Raw genomic sequence first — 16,335 nt, forward strand, 5'->3', positions numbered from 1 at the left:
AATGCAAGCGCCAAGATGCCCGTAGGGTGATAGCTGCGCTCTATAAGTACATCAATCAATCATTCAATCAATCAATCAAGAGTTAAGACCTTAACCTGTAGGCCAGAGTAAGAGTTAAGACCTTAACAAGTAGGCCAGAGTAAGATTTAAGACCTTAACCAGTAGGCCAGAGTAAAAGTTAAGACCTTAACCATTAGGCCAGAGTACAAGTCTTATACCTTAGCTATTAGGCCATAGTACGAGTCTAAGACCTTAGCTATTAGGCCTGAGTAAGAGTTAAGACCTTAACCAGTAGGCCAGAGTAAGAGTTAAGACCTTAACCAGTAGGCCAGAGTAGGAGTTAAGACCTTAACCAGAAGGCAAGAGTAAGATGTAAGACCTTAGCGATTAGGCCAGAGTAAGAGTTAAGACCTTAACCAGTAGGCCAGAGTAAGAGTTAAGACCTTAACCAGTAGGCCAGAGTAAGAGTTAAGCCCTTAACCAGTAGGCCAGAGTACAAGTTTAAGACCTTAGCTATTAGGCCAGAATAAGAGTTAAGACCTTAACCTGTAGGCCAGAGTACGAGTCTAAGACCTTAGCTATTAGGCCAGAGTTAGAGTTAAGACCTTAGCTATTAGGCCAGAGTAAGAGTTAAGACCTTAACCAGTAGGCCAGAGTAAGAGTTAAGACCTTAACCAGTAGGCCAGAGTACGAGTTTAAGGCCTTAGCTATTAGGCCAGAATAAGAGTTAAGACCTTAACCTGTAGGCCAGAGTACGAGTCTAAGACCTTAGCTATTAAGTCAGAGTAAGAGTTAAGACATTAACCAGTAGGCCAGAGTAAGAGTTAAGACCTTAACCAGTTGGCCAGAGTACGAGTCTAAGACCTTAGCTATTAGGCCAGAGTAAGAGTCAAGTCCTTAACCAGTAGGCCAGAGTAAGAGTTAAGACCTTAACCATTAGGCCAGAGTACGAGTCTAGGACCTTAGCTATTAGGCCAGAGTAAGAGTTAAGACGTTAACCAGTAGGCCAGAGTAAAAGTTAAGATCTTAACCAGTAGGCCAGAGTACGAGTTAAGACCTTAACCAGTAGGCCAGAGTAAGAGATAAGACCTTAACCATTAGGCCAGAGTACGAGTCTAAGACCTTAGCGATTAGGCCAGAGTAAGAGTTAAGACCTTAGTGATTAGGCCAGAGTAAGAGTTAAGACCTTAACCTGTAGGCCAGAGTAAGAGCTAAGACCTTAGCTATTAGGCCAGGGTAAGAGTTAAGACCTTAGCTATTAGGCCAGAGTACGAGTCTAAGACCTTAGCTATTAGGCCAGAGTAAGAGTTAAGACCTTAACCTGTAGGCCATAGTACGAGTCTAAGACCTTAGCTATTAAGCAAGAGTAGGAGTTAAGACCTTAACCAGAAGGCAAGAGTAAGATGTAAGACCTTAGCGATTAGGCCAGAGTAAGAGTTAAGACCTTAACCAGTAGGCCAGAGTAAGAGTTAAGACCTTAACCAGTAGGCCAGAGTAAAAGTTAAGACCTTAACAATTAGGCCAGAGTACGAGTCTTAGACCTTAGCTATTAGGCCATAGTACGAGTCTAAGACCTTAGCTATTAGGCCTGAGTAAGAGTTAAGACCTTAACCTGTAGGCCAGAGTACGAGTCTAAGACCTTAGCTATTAGGCCAGAGTAAGAGTTAAGACCTTAGCTATTAGGCCAGAGTAAGAGTTAAGACCTTAACCAGTAGGCCAGAGTAAGAGTTAAGCCCTTAACCAGTAGGCCAGAGTACAAGTTTAAGACCTTAGCTATTAGGCCAGAATAAGAGTTAAGACCTTAACCTGTAGGCCAGAGTACGAGTCTAAGACCTTAGCTATTAGGCCAGAGTAAGAGTTAAGACCTTAACCAGTAGGCCAGAGTAAGAGTTAAGACCTTAACCATTAGGCCAGAGTACAAGTCTAAGACCTTAGCTATTAGGCTAGAGTAAGAGTTAAGACCTTAGCTATTAGGCCAGAGTAAGAGTTAAGACCTTAACCAAAAGGCCATAGTACGAGTCTAAGACCTTAGCTATTAGGCCAGAGTAAGAGTTACGACCTTAACCAGTAGGCCAGAGTAAGAGTTAAGACATTAACTATTAGGCCAGAGTAAGAGTTAAGACCTTAACTAGTAGGCCAGAGTAAGAGTTAAGACCTTAACCTGTAGGCCAGAGTACGAGTCTAAGACCTTAGCTATTAGGCCAGAGTAAGAGTTAAGACCTTACCATTAGGCCAGAGTACCAGTCTAAGACCTTAGCTATTAGGCCAGAGTATGAGTCTAAGACCTTAGCTATTAGGCCAGAGTAAGAGTTAAGACCTTAACCAGTAGGCCAGAGTAAGAGTTAAGACCTTAACCAGTAGGCCAGAGTACGAGTCTAAGACCTTAGCTATTAGGCCAGGGTAAGAGTTAAGACCTTAACCAGTAGGCCAGAGTAAGAGTTAAGACCTTAACCATTAGGCCAGAGTACGAGTCTAAGACCTTAGCTATTAGGCCAGAGTAAGAGTTAAGACCTTAACCAGTCGGCCAGAGTAAAAGTTAAGATCTTAACCAGTCGGCCAGAGTACAAGTTAAGACCTTAACGAGTAGGCCAGAGTAAGAGTTAAGACCTTAACCATTAGGCCAGAGTACAAGTCTAAGACCTTAGCGATTAGGCCAGAGTAAGAGTTAAGACTTTAGCGATTAGGCCAGAGTAAGAGTTAAGACCTTAACCTGTAGGCCAGAGTAAGAGTTAAGACCTTAGCTATTAGGCCAGAGTAAGAGTTAAGACCTTAGCTATTAGGCCAGAGTACGAGTCTAAGACCTTAGCTATTAGGCCAGAGTAAGACTTAAGACCTTAACCAGAAGGCCACAGTAAGAGTTAAGACCTTAGCTATTAGGCCAGAGTAAGAGTTAAGACCTTAACCAGTAGGCCAGAGTAAGAGTTAAGACCTTAACCAGTAGGCCAGAGTACGAGTTTAAGACCTTAGCTATTAGGCTAGAATAAGAGTTAAGACCTTAACCTCTAGGCCATAGTACGAGTCTAAGACCTTAGCTATTAAGCAAGAGTGGGAGTTAAGACCTTAACCAGTAGGCCAGAGTACGAGTCTTGGACCTTAGCGATTAGGCCATAGTACGAGTCTAAGACCTTAGCTATTAGGCATGAGTAAGAGTTAAGACCTTAACCTGTAGGCCAGAGTACGAGTCTAAGACCTTAAACATTAGGCCAGAGTATGAGTCTAAGACCTTAGCTATTAGGCCAGAGTAAGATTTAAGACCGTAGCTATTAGGCCAGAGTAAGAGTTAAGACCTTAACCAGTAGGCCAGAGTAAGAGTTAAGACCTTAACCAGTAGGCCGGAGTACGAGTTTAAGACCTTAGCTATTAGGCCATAGTAAGAGTTAAGACCTTAACCTGTAGGCCAGGGTACGAGTCTAAGACCTTAGCTATTAGGCCAGAGAAAGAGATAAGACCTTAACCAGTAGGCCAGAGTAAGAGTTAAGACCTTAACCAGTAGGCCAGAGTACGAGTCTAAGACCTTAGCTATTAGGCCAGAGTAAGTGTTAAGACCTTAACCAGTAGGCCAGAGTAAGAGTTAAGACCTTAACCATTAGGCCAGAGTACGAGTCTAAGACCTTAGCTATTAAGCCATAGTAAGAGTTAAGACCTTAGCGATTAGGCCAGAGTAAGAGTTAAGACCTTAACCTGTAGGCCAGAGTAAGAGTTAAGACCTTAGCTATTAGGCCAGAGTAGGAGTTAAGACCTTAGCTATTAGGCCAGAGTACGAATCTAAGACCTTAGCTATTAGGCCAGAGTAAGAGTTAAGACCTTAACCAGTAGGCCAGAGTAAAAGTTAAGATCTTAACCAGTAGGCCAGAGTACAAGTTAAGACCTTAACTAGTAGGCCAGAGTAAGAATTAAGACCTTAACCATTAGGCTAGAGTACGAGTCTAAGACCTTAGCAATTAGGCCAGAGTAAAAGTTAAGACCTTAGCGCTTAGGCCAGAGTAAGAGTTAAGACCTTAACCTGTAGGCCATAGTAAGAGTTAAGACCTTAGCTATTAGGCCAGGGTAAGAGTTAAGACCTTAGCTATTAGGCCAGAGTACGAGTCTAAGACCTTAGCTATTAGGCCAGAGTAAGAGTTAAGACCTTAACCTGTAGGCCATAGTACGAGTCTAAGACCTTAGCTATTAAGCAAGAGTGGGAGTTAAGACCTTAAAAAGAAGGCCAGAGTAAGATGTAAGACCTTAGCGATTAGGCCAGAGTAAGAGTTAAGACCTTAACCAGTAGGCCAGAGTAAGAGTTAAGACCTTAACCAGTAGGCCAGAGTAAAAGTTAAGACCTTAACCATTAGGGCAGAGTACGAGTCTTAGACCTTAGCTATTAGGCCATAGTACGAGTCTAAGACCTTAGCTATTAGGCATGAGTAAGAGTTAAGACCTTAACCTGTAGGCCAGAGTACGAGTCTAAGACCTTAGCTATTAGGCCAGAGTAAGAGTTAAGACCTTAGCTATTAGGCCAGAGTATGAGTCTAAGACCTTAGCTATTAGGCCAGAGTAAGAGTTAAGACCTTAACCAGTAGGCCAGAGTAAGAGTTAAGACCTTAACCAGTAGGCCAGAGTACGAGTCTAAGACCTTAGCTATTAGGCCAGGGTAAGAGTTAAGACCTTAGCCAGTAGGCCAGAGTAAGAGTTAAGACCTTAACCATTAGGCCAGAGTACGAGTCTAAGACCTTAGCTATTAGGCCAGAGTAAGAGTTAAGACCTTAACCAGTCGGCCAGAGTAAAAGTTAAGATCTTAACCAGTCGGCCAGAGTACAAGTTAAGACCTTAACGAGTAGGCCAGAGTAAGAGTTAAGACCTTAACCATTAGGCCAGAGTACAAGTCTAAGACCTTAGCGATTAGGCCAGAGTAAGAGTTAAGACTTTAGCGATTAGGCCAGAGTAAGAGTTAAGACCTTAACCTGTAGGCCAGAGTAAGAGTTAAGACCTTAGCTATTAGGCCAGAGTAAGAGTTAAGACCTTAGCTATTAGGCCAGAGTACGAGTCTAAGACCTTAGCTATTAGGCCAGAGTAAGACTTAAGACCTTAACCAGAAGGCCACAGTAAGAGTTAAGACCTTAGCTATTAGGCCAGAGTAAGAGTTAAGACCTTAACCAGTAGGCCAGAGTAAGAGTTAAGACCTTAACCAGTAGGCCAGAGTACGAGTTTAAGACCTTAGCTATTAGGCTAGAATAAGAGTTAAGACCTTAACCTGTAGGCCATAGTACGAGTCTAAGACCTTAGCTATTAAGCAAGAGTGGGAGTTAAGACCTTAACCAGTAGGCCAGAGTACGAGTCTTGGACCTTAGCGATTAGGCCATAGTACAAGTCTAAGTCCTTAGCTATTAGGCATGAGTAAGAGTTAAGACCTTAACCTGTAGGCCAGAGTACGAGTCTAAGACCTTAAACAATAGGCCAGAGTATGAGTCTAAGACCTTAGCTATTAGGCCAGAGTAAGATTTAAGACCGTAGCTATTAGGCCAGAGTAAGAGTTAAGACCTTAACCAGTAGGCCAGAGTAAGAGTTAAGACCTTAACCAGTAGGCCGGAGTACGAGTTTAAGACCTTAGCTATTAGGCCATAGTAAGAGTTAAGACCTTAACCTGTAGGCCAGGGTACGAGTCTAAGACCTTAGCTATTAGGCCAGAGAAAGAGATAAGACCTTAACCAGTAGGCCAGAGTAAGAGTTAAGACCTTAACCAGTAGGCCAGAGTACGAGTCTAAGACCTTAGCTATTAGGCCAGAGTAAGTGTTAAGACCTTAACCAGTAGGCCAGAGTAAGAGTTAAGACCTTAACCATTAGGCCAGAGTACGAGTCTAAGACCTTAGCTATTAAGCCAGAGTAAGAGTTAAGACCTTAGCGATTAGGCCAGAGTAAGAGTTAAGACCTTAACCTGTAGGCCAGAGTAAGAGTTAAGACCTTAGCTATTAGGCCAGAGTAGGAGTTAAGACCTTAGCTATTAGGCCAGAGTACGAATCTAAGACCTTAGCTATTAGGCCAGAGTAAGAGTTAAGACCTTAACCAGTAGGCCAGAGTAAAAGTTAAGATCTTAACCAGTAGGCCAGAGTACAAGTTAAGACCTTAACTAGTAGGCCAGAGTAAGAATTAAGACCTTAACCATTAGGCTAGAGTACGAGTCTAAGACCTTAGCAATTAGGCCAGAGTTAAAGTTAAGACCTTAGCGCTTAGGCCAGAGTAAGAGTTAAGACCTTAACCTGTAGGCCATAGTAAGAGTTAAGACCTTAGCTATTAGGCCAGGGTAAGAGTTAAGACCTTAGCTATTAGGCCAGAGTACGAGTCTAAGACCTTAGCTATTAGGCCAGAGTAAGAGTTAAGACCTTAACCTGTAGGCCATAGTACGAATCTAAGACCTTAGCTATTAAGCAAGAGTGGGAGTTAAGACCTTAAAAAGAAGGCCAGAGTAAGATGTAAGACCTTAGCGATTAGGCCAGAGTAAGAGTTAAGACCTTAACCAGTAGGCCAGAGTAAGAGTTAAGACCTTAACCAGTAGGCCAGAGTAAAAGTTAAGACCTTAACCATTAGGGCAGAGTACGAGTCTTAGACCTTAGCTATTAGGCCATAGTACGAGTCTAAGACCTTAGCTATTAGGCATGAGTAAGAGTTAAGACCTTAACCTGTAGGCCAGAGTACGAGTCTAAGACCTTAGCTATTAGGTCTTAACTCTTACTCTGGCCTAATGGTTAAGAACTTAGACTCGTACTATGGCCTACAGGTTAAGGTCTTAACTCTTACTCTGGCCTAATAGCTAAGGTCTTACCTCTTACTCTGGCCTAATAGCTAAGGTCTTAACTCTTACTCTGGCCTAATAGCTAAGGTCTTAGACTCGTACTCTGGCCTAATAGCTAAGGTCTTATACTCGAACTCTGGCCTAATGGTTAAGGTCTTAGACTCGTACTATGGCCTACTGGTTAAGGTCTTAACTCTTACTCTGGCCTACTGGTTAAGGTCTTAACTCTTACTCTGGCCTAATGGTTAAGGTCTTAACTCTTACTCTGGCCTACAGGTTAAGGTCTTAACTCTAACTCTGGCCTAAAAGCTAAAGTCTTAACTCTTACTCTGGCCTACTGGTTAAGGTCTTAACTCTTACTCTGGCCTACTGGTTAAGGTCTTAACTCTTACTCTGGCCTACTGGTTAAGGTCTTAACTCTTACTCTGGCCTAATGGTTAAGGTCTTAACTCTTACTCTGGCCTACAGGTTAAGGTCTTAACTCTTACTCTGGCCTAATAGCTAAGGTCTTAGACTCGTACTCTGGCCTACTGGTTAAGGTCTTAACTCTTACCCTGGCCTACTGGTTAAGGTCTTAACTCTTACTCTGGCCTAATGGTTAAGGTCTTAACTCTTACTCTGGCCTACAGGTTAAGGTCTTACCTCTTACTCTGGCCTAATAGCTAAGGTCTTAGACTCGTACTCTGGCCTACTGGTTAAGGTCTTAACTCTTACTCTGGCCTACTGGTTAAGGTCTTAACTCTTACTGTGGCCTAATAGCTAAGGTCTTAACTCTTACTCTGGCCTACTGGTTAAGGTCTTAACTCTTACTCTGGCCTAATAGGTAAGGTCTTAACTCTTACTCTGGCCTAATAGCTAAGGTCTTAGACTCGTACTCTGGCCTACTGGTTAAGGTCTTAACTCTTACCCTGGCCTACTGGTTAAGGTCTTAACTCTTACTCTGGCCTAATGGTTAAGGTCTTAACTCTTACTCTGGCCTACAGGTTAAGGTCTTACCTCTTACTCTGGCCTAATAGCTAAGGTCTTAGACTCGTACTCTGGCCTAATGGTTAAGGTCTTAACTCTTACTCTGGCCTACTGGTTAAGGTCTTAACTCTAACTCTGGCCTACTGGTTAAGGTCTTAACTCTTACTCTGACCTACTGGTTAAGGTCTGAACTCGTACTCTGGCCTAATAGCTAAGGTCTTAACTCTTACTCTGGCCTACTGGTTAAGGTCTTAACTCTTACTCTGGCCTAATAGCTTAGGTCTGAACTCTTACTCTGGCCTAATAGCTAAGGTCTTAACTCTTACTCTGGCCTACTGGTTAAGGTCTTAACTCTGACTCTGGCCTAATAGCTAAGGTCTTAACTCTTACTCTGGCCTAATAGCCAAGAGTTAAGACCTTAGCTATTAGGCCAGAGTAAGAGTTAAGACCTTAACCAGTAGGCCAGAGTAAGAGTTTAATACCTTAGCTATTAGGCCAGAATAAGAGTTAAGACCTTAACCTGTAGGCCAGAGTAAGAATTAAGACCTTAACCATTAGGCCAGAGTATGAGTCTAAGACCTTAGCTATTAGGCCAGAGTAAGATTTAAGACCGCAGCTATTAGGCCAGAGTAAGAGTTAAGACCTTAACCAGTAGGCCAGAGTACGAGTCTTGGACCTTAGCTATTAGGCCATAGTACGAGTCTAAGACCTTAGCTATTAGGCATGAGTAAGAGTTAAGACCTTAACCTGTAGGCCAGAGTAAGAATTAAGACCTTAACCATTAGGCTAGAGTATGAGTCTAAGACCTTAGCAATTAGGCCAGAGTAAAAGTTAAGACCTTAGCGATTAGGCCAGAGTAAGAGTTAAGACCTTAACCTGTAGGCCATAGTAAGAGTTAAGACCTTATCTATTAGGCCAGGGTAAGAGTTAAGACCTTAGCTATTCGGCCAGAGTACGAGTCTAAGACCTTAGCTATTAGGCCAGAGTAAGAGTTAAGACCTTAACCTGTAGGCCATAGTACGAGTCTAAGACCTTAGCTATTAAGCAAGAGTGGGAGTTAAGACCTTAAAAAGAAGGCCAGAGTAAGATGTAAGACCTTAGCGATTAGGCCAGAGTAAGAGTTAATACCTTAACCAGTAGGCCAGAGTAAGAGTTAAGACCTTAACCAGTAGGCCAGAGTAAAAGTTAAGACCTTAACCATTAGGGCAGAGTACGAGTCTAAGACCTTAGCTATTAGGCATGAGTAAGTGTTAAGACCTTAACCTGTAGGCCAGAGTACGAGTCTAAGACCTTAGCTATTAGGCCATAGTACGAGTCTAAGACCTTAGCTATTAGGCATGAGTAAGAGTTAAGACCTTAACCTGTAGGCCAGAGTACGAGTCTAAGACCTTAGCTATTAGGCCAGAGTAAGAGTTAAGACCTTAGCTATTAGGCCAGAGTAAGAGTTAAGACCTTAACCAGTAGGCCAGAGTAAGAGTTAAGACCTTAACCAGTAGGCCAGAGTACGAGTTTAATACCTTAGCTATTAGGCCAGAATAAGAGTTAAGACCTTAACCTGTAGGCCAGAGTAAGAGTTAAGACCTTAACCATTAGGCCAGAGTATGAGTCTAAGACCTTAGCTATTAGGCCAGAGTAAGATTTAAGACCGTAGCTATTAGGCCAGAGTAAGAGTTAAGACCTTAACCAGTAGGCCAGAGTACGAGTCTTGGACCTTAGCTATTAGGCCATAGTACGAGTCTAAGACCTTAGCTATTAGGCATGAGTAAGAGTTAAGACCTTAACCTGTAGGCCAGAGTACGAGTCTAAGACCTTAACCATTAGGCCAGAGTATGAGTCTAAGACCTTAGCTATTAGGCCAGAGTAAGATTTAAGACCGTAGCTATTAGGCCAGAGTAAGAGTTAAGACCTTAACCAGTAGGCCAGAGTAAGAGTTAAGACCTTAACCAGTAGGCCAGAGTACGAGTTTAAGACCTTAGCTATTAGGCCATAGTAAGAGTTAAGACCTTAACCTGTAGGCCAGGGTACGAGTCTAAGACCTTAGCTATTAGGCCAGAGAAAGAGATAAGACCTTAACCAGTAGGCCAGAGTAAGAGTTAAGACCTTAACCAGTAGGCCAGAGTACGAGTCTAAGACCTTAGCTATTAGGCCAGAGTAAGTGTTAAGACCTTAACCAGTAGGCCAGAGTAAGAGTTAAGACCTTAACCATTAGGCCAGAGTACGAGTCTAAGACCTTAGCTATTAAGCCAGAGTAAGAGTTAAGACCTTAGCGATTAGGCCAGAGTAAGAGTTAAGACCTTAACCTGTAGGCCAGAGTAAGAGTTAAGACCTTAGCTATTAGGCCAGAGTAAGAGTTAAGACCTTAGCTATTAGGCCAGAGTACGAATCTAAGACCTTAGCTATTAGGCCAGAGTAAGAGTTAAGACCGTAACCAGTAGGCCAGAGTAAAAGTTAAGATCTTAACCAGTAGGCCAGAGTACAAGTTAAGACCTTAACCAGTAGGCCAGAGTAAGAATTAAGACCTTAACCATTAGGCCAGAGTACGAGTCTAAGACCTTAGCAATTAGGCCAGAGTAAAAGTTAAGACCTTAGCGATTAGGCCAGAGTAAGAGTTAAGACCTTAACCTGTAGGCCATAGTAAGAGTTAAGACCTTAGCTATTAGGCCAGGGTAAGAGTTAAGACCTTAGCTATTAGGCCAGAGTATGAGTCTAAGACCTTAGCTATTAGGCCAGAGTAAGAGTTAAGACCTTAACCTGTAGGCCATAGTACGAGTCTAAGACCTTAGCTATTAAGCAAGAGTGGGAGTTAAGACCTTAAAAAGAAGGCCAGAGTAAGATGTAAGACCTTAGCGATTAGGCCAGAGTAAGAGTTAAGACCTTAACCAGTAGGCCAGAGTAAGAGTTAAGACCTTAACCAGTAGGCCAGAGTAAAAGTTAAGACCTTAACCATTAGGCCAGAGTACGAGTCTTAGACCTTAGCTATTAGGCCATAGTACGAGTCTAAGACCTTAGCTATTAGGCATGAGTAAGAGTTAAGACCTTAACCTGTAGGCCAGAGTACGAGTCTAAGACCTTAGCTATTAGGCCAGAGTAAGAGTTAAGACCTTAACCATTAGGCCAGAGTACCAGTCTAAGACCTTAGCTATTAGGCCAGAGTACGAGTCTAAGACCTTAGCTATTAGGCCAGAGTAAGAGTTAAGACCTTAACCAGTAGGCCAGAGTAAGAGTTAAGACCTTAACCAGTAGGCCAGAGTACGAGTCTAAGACCTTAGCTATTAGGCCAGGGTAAGAGTTAAGACCTTAACCAGTAGGCCAGAGTAAGAGTTCAGACCTTAACCAGTAGGCCAGAGTAAGAGTTAAGACCTTAACCAGTAGGCCAGAGTACGAGTCTAAGACCTTAGCTATTAGGCCAGGGTAAGAGTTAAGACCTTAACCAGTAGGCCAGAGTAAGAGTTCTGACCTTAACCATTAGGCCAGAGTACGAGTCTAAGACCTTAACCATTAGGCCAGAGTACGAGTCTAAGACCTTAGCTATTAGGCCAGAGTAAGAGTTAAGACCTTAAGCAGTCGGCCAGAGTAAAAGTTAAGATCTTAACCAGTAGGCCAGAGTACAAGTTAAGACCTTAATTAGTAGGCCAGAGTAAGAGTTAAGACCTTAACCATTAGGCCAGAGTACAAGTCTAAGACCTTAGCGATTAGGCCAGAGTAAGAGTTAAGACCTTAACCTGTAGGCCAGAGTAAGAGTTAAGACCTTAGCTATTAGGCCAGAGTAAGAGTTAAGACCTTAGCTATTAGGCCAGAGTACGAGTCTAAGACCTTAGCTATTAGGCTAGAGTAAAAGTTAAGACCTTAACCTGTAGGCCATAGTACGAGTCTAAGACCTTAGCTATTAAGCCAGAGTAAGAGTTAAGACCTTAACCAGAAGTCCACAGTAAGAGTTAAGACCTTAGCGATTAGGCCAGAGTAAGAGTTAAGACCTTAACCATTAGGTCAGAGTATGAGTCAAAGACCTTAGCTATTAGGCCAGAGTAAGAGTTAAGACCTTAGCTATTAGGCCAGAGTAAGAGTTAAGACCTTAACCATTAGGCCAGAGTATGAGTCTAAGATCTTAGCTATTAGGCCAGAGTAAGAGTTAAGACCTTAACCAGTAGGCCAGAGTAAGAATTAAGACCTTGACCAGTAGGCCAGAGTAAGAGTTAATACCTTAACCTGTAGGCCAGAGTAAGAGTTAAGACCTTAGCTATTAGGCCAGAGTAAGAGTTAAGACCTTAACAAGTAGGCCAGAGTAAGAGTTAAGACCTTAACCTGTATGTCAGAGTACGAGTCTAAGACCTTAGCTATTAGGCCAGAGTAAGAGTTAAGACCTTAGCTATTAGGCCAGAGTAAGAGTTAAGACCTTAACCAGTAGGCCAGAGTAAGAATTAAGACCTTAACCAGTAGGCCAGAGTACGAGTTTAAGACCTTAGCTATTAGGACAGAATAAGAGTTAAGACCTTAACCTGTGGGCCAGAGTACGAGTCTAAGACCTTAGCTATTAGGCCAGAGTAAGAGTTAAGACCTTAACCAGTAGGCCAGAGTAAGAGTTAAGACCTTAACCAGTAGGCCAGAGTATGAGTCTAAGACCTTAGCTATTAGGCCAGAGTAAGAGTTAAGACCTTAACCAGTAGGCCAGAGTAAGAGTTAAGACCTTAACCATTAGGCCAGAGTACAAGTCTAAGACCTTAGCTATTAGGCTAGAGTAAGAGTTAAGACCTTAGCTATTAGGCCAGAGTAAGAGTTAAGACCTTAACCAAAAGGCCATAGTACGAGTCTAAGACCTTAGCTATTAGGCCAGTGTAAGAGTTAAGACCTTAACCATTAGGCCAGAGTACAAGTCTAAGACGTTAGCAATTAGGCCAGAGTAAGAGTTAAGATGTAAACCTGTAGGCCAGAGTAAGAGTTAAGACCTTAGCTATTAGGCCAGAGTAAGAGTTAAGACCTTAGCTATTAGGCCAGAGTACGAGTCTAAGACCTTAGCTATTAGACCAGAGTAAGAGTTAAGACCTTAACTTGTAGGCCATAGTAAGAGTCTAAGACCTTAGCTATTAAGCCAGAGTAAGAGTTAAGACCTTAACCAGAAGGCCAGAGTAAGAGTTAAGACCTTAGCGATTAGGCCAGAGTAAGAGTTAAGACCTTAACCAATAGGCCAGAGTAAGAGTTAAGACCTTAACCATTAGGCCAGAGTATGAGTCTAAGACCTTAGCTATTAGGCCATAGTAAGAGTTAAGACCTTAGCTATTAGGCCAGAGTAAGAGTTAAGACCTTAACCATTAGGCCAGAGTACGAGTCTAAGACCTTAGCTATTAGGCCCGAGTAAGAGTTAAGACCTTAGCTATTAGGCCAGAGTAAATGTTAAGACCTTAACCAGTAGGCCAGAGTAAGAGTTAAGACCTTAACCAGTAGGCCAGAGTAAGAATTAAGACCTTAACCAGTAGGCCAGAGTAAGAGTGGAGAAGTGTAGCTCACTGGTTAGAGGAGGCATACCCTGAAGCAGAGATCAGACCCGGGACCTGGGTTCGATTCCCGACGCGGCAGGGTCCAGAGCCCAATTGTCCACGGACTCGATAATTCTCGCTTCGGTGCCCACTCTAAGCACGAGTTCACACTATGCAGCTCTGGGCAACAAGCCTGCTTAATCTCCACAACGGCCCCCCGCGGCGGGATGCCTGGCTTTCACCTTGGGGATGCCCAGTACGGGTTATCTTACAGGGAAAAACCAGGACGGGTTCCCAATGCAAGCGCCAAGATGCCCATAGGGTGATAGCTGCGCTCTATAAGTACATCAATCAATCAATCAATCAATCAATCAATCAAGAGTTAAGACCTTAACCTGTAGGCCAGAGTAAGAGTTAAGACCTTAACAAGTAGGCCAGAGTAAGATTTAAGACCTTAACCAGTAGGCCAGAGTAAAAGTTAAGACCTTAACCATTAGGCCAGAGTACAAGTCTTAAACCTTAGCTATTAGGCCATAGTACGAGTCTAAGACCTTAGCTATTAGGCCTGAGTAAGAGTTAAGACCTTAACCTGTAGGCCAGAGTACGAGTCTAAGACCTTAGCTATTAGGCCAGAGTTAGAGTTAAGACCTTAGCTATTAGGCCAGAGTAAGAGTTAAGACCTTAACCAGTAGGCCAGAGTAAGAGTTAAGACCTTAACCAGTAGGCCAGAGTACGAGTTTAAGGCCTTAGCTATTAGGCCAGAATAAGAGTTAAGACCTTAACCTGTAGGCCAGAGTACGAGTCTAAGACCTTAGCTATTAAGTCAGAGTAAGAGTTAAGACCTTAACCAGTAGGCCAGAGTAAGAGTTAAGACCTTAACCAGTTGGCCAGAGTACGAGTCTAAGACCTTAGCTATTAGGCCAGAGTAAGAGTTAAGACCTTAACCAGTAGGCCAGAGTAAGAGTTAAGACCTTAACCATTAGGCCAGAGTACGAGTCTAGGACCTTAGCTATTAGGCCAGAGTAAGAGTTAAGACGTTAACCAGTAGGCCAGAGTAAAAGTTAAGATCTTAACCAGTAGGCCAGAGTACGAGTTAAGACCTTAACCAGTAGGCCAGAGTAAGAGATAAGACCTTAACCATTAGGCCAGAGTACGAGTCTAAGACCTTAGCGATTAGGCCAGAGTAAGAGTTAAGACCTTAGTGATTAGGCCAGAGTAAGAGTTAAGACCTTAACCTGTAGGCCAGAGTAAGAGCTAAGACCTTAGCTATTAGGCCAGGGTAAGAGTTAAGACCTTAGCTATTAGGCCAGAGTACGAGTCTAAGACCTTAGCTATTAGGCCAGAGTAAGAGTTAAGACCTTAACCTGTAGGCCATAGTACGAGTCTAAGACCTTAGCTATTAAGCAAGAGTAGGAGTTAAGACCTTAACCAGAAGGCAAGAGTAAGATGTAAGACCTTAGCGATTAGGCCAGAGTAAGAGTTAAGACCTTAACCAGTAGGCCAGAGTAAGAGTTAAGACCTTAACCAGTAGGCCAGAGTAAAAGTTAAGACCTTAACCATTAGGCCAGAGTACGAGTCTTAGACCTTAGCTATTAGGCCATAGTACGAGTCTAAGACCTTAGCTATTAGGCCTGAGTAAGAGTTAAGACCTTAACCTGTAGGCCAGAGTACGAGTCTAAGACCTTAGCTATTAGGCCAGAGTAAGAGTTAAGACCTTAGCTATTAGGCCAGAGTAAGAGTTAAGACCTTAACCAGTAGGCCAGAGTAAGAGTTAAGCCCTTAACCAGTAGGCCAGAGTACAAGTTTAAGACCTTAGCTATTAGGCCAGAATAAGAGTTAAGACCTTAACCTGTAGGCCAGAGTACGAGTCTAAGACCTTAGCTATTAGGCCAGAGTAAGAGTTAAGACCTTAACCAGTAGGCCAGAGTAAGAGTTAAGACCTTAACCATTAGGCCAGAGTAAGAGTTAAGACCTTAACCTGTAGGCCATAGTACGAGTCTAAGACCTTAGCTATTAGGCCAGAGTAAGAGTTAAGTCCTTAACCAGTAGGCCAGAGTAAGTGTTAAGACCTTAACCATTAGGCCAGAGTATGAGTCTAAGACCTAAGCTATTAGGCCAGAGTAACAGTTAAGACCTTAGCTATTAGGCCAGAGTAAGAGTTAAGACCTTAACCAGTAGGCCAGAGTAAGAGTTAAGACCTTAACCAGTAGGCCAGAGTACGAGTCTAAGACCTTAGCTATTAAGCCAGAGTAAGAGTTAAGACCTTAGCGATTAGGCCAGAGTAAGAGTTAAGACCTTAACCTGTAGGCCAGAGTAAGAGTTAAGACCTTAGCTATTAGGCCAGAGTAAGAGTTAAGACTGTAGCTATTAGGCCAGAGTACGAGTCTAAGACCTTAGCTATTAGGCCAGAGTAAGAGTTAAGACCTTAACAATTAGGCCAGAGTACAAGTCTAAGACCTTAGCGATTAGGCCAGAGTAAGAGTTAAGACCTTAACCAGAAGGCCAGAGTAAGAGTTAAGACCTTAGCGATTAGGCCAGAGTAAGAGTTAAGACCTTAACCAATAGGCCAGAGTAAGAGTTAAGACCTTAACCATTAGGCCAGAGTATGAGTCTAAGACCTTAGCTATTAGGCTAGAGTAAGAGATAAGACTTTAGCTATTAGGCCAGAGTAAGAGTTAAGACCTTAACCATTAGGCCAGAGTACGAGTCTAAGACCTTAGCTATTAGGCCAGAGTAAGAGTTAAGACCTTAACCAGTAGGCCAGAGTAAGAATTAAGACCTTAACCAGTAGGCCAGAGTAAGAGTTAAGACCTTAACAAGTAGGCCAGAGTAAGAGTTAAGACCTTAACCAGTAGGCCAGTGTAAAAGTTAAGACCTTAACCATTAGGCCAGAGTACGAGTCTTAGACCTTAGCTATTAGGCCATAGTACGAGTCTAAGACCTTAGCTATTAGGCCTGAGTAAGAGTTAAGACCTTAACCTGTAGGCCAGAGTAGGAGTCTAAGACCTTAGCTATTAGGCCAGAGTAAGAGTTAAGACCTTAGCTATTAGGCCAGAGTAAGAGTTAAGACCTTAACCAGTAGGCCATTGTACGAGTTTAAGACCTTAGCTATTAGGCCTGAGTAAGAGCTAA

This window comes from Triturus cristatus, chromosome 7 (genome assembly GCF_964204655.1).
Source record: "Triturus cristatus chromosome 7, aTriCri1.1, whole genome shotgun sequence".
Lineage (NCBI taxonomy): Eukaryota > Metazoa > Chordata > Amphibia > Caudata > Salamandridae > Triturus > Triturus cristatus.